The sequence below is a fragment of the Alligator sinensis genome, unplaced genomic scaffold (assembly GCF_000455745.1).
Source record: "Alligator sinensis unplaced genomic scaffold, ASM45574v1 scaffold675_1, whole genome shotgun sequence".
Taxonomy (NCBI): domain Eukaryota; kingdom Metazoa; phylum Chordata; order Crocodylia; family Alligatoridae; genus Alligator; species Alligator sinensis.
The window spans coordinates 267,791-270,472 of NW_005842594.1; the positions used below are offsets into that span (position 1 = coordinate 267,791).

The following is a 2,682-nucleotide window of genomic DNA, read 5'->3' on the forward strand; positions in this document are numbered from 1 at the left end:
CCCCCCCCCCCCCCCCCCCCCCCCAATGAGTTTGTAGACAACCATGAGATCACCTCTCAACCTTCTCTTGCGGAGGCTGAAGAGATTCAGGTCCCTCAATCTGTCTTCATAGGATCTTACCTGCAGGCCCTCAACCATGCGAGAAGCCCTCCTCTGAACCCTTTCCAGGTTATTCACATCCCTCTTGAAATGCAGTGCCCAAAAACTGGACACAGTACTCCAGCTGTGGCGTCACTAATGCCACATAGAAGGGAACTATCACCTCCCTAGACCTCATGATGCATCTACTAATGCAAGACAGAGTGCGGTTAGCCTTACTTATTACCTTGTCATGTTAGCGACTCGTTCATTTTTGCGTAGACTATGACTCCGAGATCCCTTTCTGCTGCTGTGCTACTTAGAATGGTATTTCCCAGTGTATAGGTGTATTAGTGATTCTCTCCCCAGGTGCAGCACTTTGCATGTATCTTTGATAAATTGCATCCTATTCTAATCCGCCCACTTCCCCAGTCTATCTAAATCCATCTAAATTCACTCCCTACCCTCTAGCGTTTTTACTGTACCCCATAGTTTGGTGTTGTCTGTGAATCTGGACAGAGTGCTTTCTACACCCTCATCCAAATCACTGATGAAGATATTGAACAATACTGGTCCAAGGACCGAGCCATGGGTGACACCACTGTCCACATCTCTCCAGGTAGAAACCAACCCATCCACCACCACTCTCTGGGTACATCCCCTAAGCCAGTTTTCCACCCACCTGACTGTGGAAAAATCCACCTTTAAAAACCCATTAGAATTAATCTAATATTATAAAAGCCTTTGTCTGTCTGTAATGCTTTATTCCCCCTCTGATTGGTTGCCTCAGCAGCCAGTTGGACACATGGCAGAGTACCATGACAGCAGGGACTGAGGGGCTGGAGTGGGGAGGGAGGCAAGACCAGTTCCCTGCTGTTCCCTGCCCAGAGGCGGTGGCTTTGTGACCCGCCCCCAGCCCCCCCCTCCCAGTTCTTTGGAGGCAGCGGGGGTGCAGGGTACTGGCTGCATGCTAGCCTCACCCCACCCCACAGAGTGGAGTACCATAACAGCGGGGACTGGGGCCAGAACTGGGGGGCGACGCCAGTGCTGCTGGCCTCATGCCGCCCCCTGCTCTTCCCGCCCTGCTCCTTGGAGCCAGGGGCCGGAGCACCCTGGCCCGCCCCCCCCCCCCCCCAAAAAAAGCGTGGGGGGGGGGGGGGGGGAACCGGGAGTGGACGGGGAGGGTGGGTGGCCAGTGGCTGCCCCCCACTGTGACCACCGCTACTGCAACCGCTGTCGCAGGCCCTGGCCCAAAGCGGAGGGTGGGGAGTGGGGGAACAGCCTCAGCCATGTCCCAAAACCAAATGCACACAAACCTGCCAAGGAAGACTCCTTGCAGTGTAATATTATTTATATTTACAATACTGACGTGCAGTCGCAACACACACATTATTGCAGTTCTTGGGGTGCTCCTCTTCTATCCAGGAAAGGTGGAGCAGTTACCTACAGGAAGGGTGGCCATTGTAAGCTGAGGACTTTTCTTGCCTTTTCCTGCCTTAACATCGGGATGGGCACTGCTGAGCCCATCCGATGCATATTTTCCAACGGCCCAAAGCTGTTCCTGCTTGCTAGTCAAGAAGGGTGGCCGGCAGGATAGAGAAGACCGTTTACCCTATTTCTTGAGGGTCAGGCGATTTATTTAACAAGGGGGCTTCCAACATTAATTTCTCAGTGGAGCCCCCCTGTGGCTGTAAATGTGAGATTGAGGGATGCCAATACCCTTGTTACAATTAAGCCAAGTTGTCATTTTAAAGATGAGTTTTTCCTTTAGCGCAGGGGCGGGCAGTTATTTCGGGCGGAGGGCCGCTTACCCAGTTTTGGCAGGCTGTGGAGGGCCGCATGGGTAGCCCCACCCCTTGACAGGTGCCCCGCCCCCTGGTCACCATCTTGGGACCAATGTCTCAGGGCCAGCATCAGTGGAGCCCAGAGCAGAGCACAGGCTGGCAGGAGTCTGTGGAGCCGGGCTGGCCAGTAGGGAGAGGGGGGAGCTGGTCTGGCTCCATAGAGCCCCTGCCGGCTGGGACCCTATATCCCTGCTGCTCTGCTTTGGGCCTCACCAGCACTGGCCCCAGGGCACCGGTGTGGGCCCCGTGCTCCCACTGCCTCCCCACCCACTCACACCCAGTGCCCCCCAGCCCTGTGGTACAGGTGGGGGGTATTGCACAGCCCTGATCCCCTTCTTGCCAGAAGGGAAGTAGCTGGTGCTCAGTGTGGGGAAAAGCGCCCCCTCGCCCACCCCATGGCTTGTGCTCCCTGCTGCAGCTGCTCACAGCCCATGGCGCGGGCGGGGCGCCCGCCCGGCCCCAGCTTGTACCCTGCCCCCACTGACAGCCTGTCAGTGGGGCCGGGCTACAAGGTAGTGCTGAGCGCGGGAGGGGAGGGGGGAAGCAGCCCCTTGCCCGCCTCATGCCTGGTGCCCCACGCTGCAGCTGCTCGCAGCTGGCCTGGGGCTGCCCGTGCCTGCTCCGGATAGCCCTTCTGTGGGCTGCAGGCCCCTGCAGCAGGGAGTGCCGACCATGGGGTGGGCGAGGGGCTGCTTTTCTCTGTGCAGTGAAGGAGCCTGGGGAAAAGCTGAGTGGGGGGGGAGGGGGGAGCGGCCGCCCC

The 2,682-nt window shown here is 57.8% G+C and overlaps 1 protein-coding gene across 2 annotated transcripts in view; it reads left to right on the forward strand.

Moving 5' to 3' along the window:
• Window positions 1-2,682, forward strand: part of TUBGCP2 (tubulin gamma complex associated protein 2) — a 53,778-nt gene that overhangs the window by 12,916 nt on the left and 38,180 nt on the right. The window lies entirely within an intron of this gene.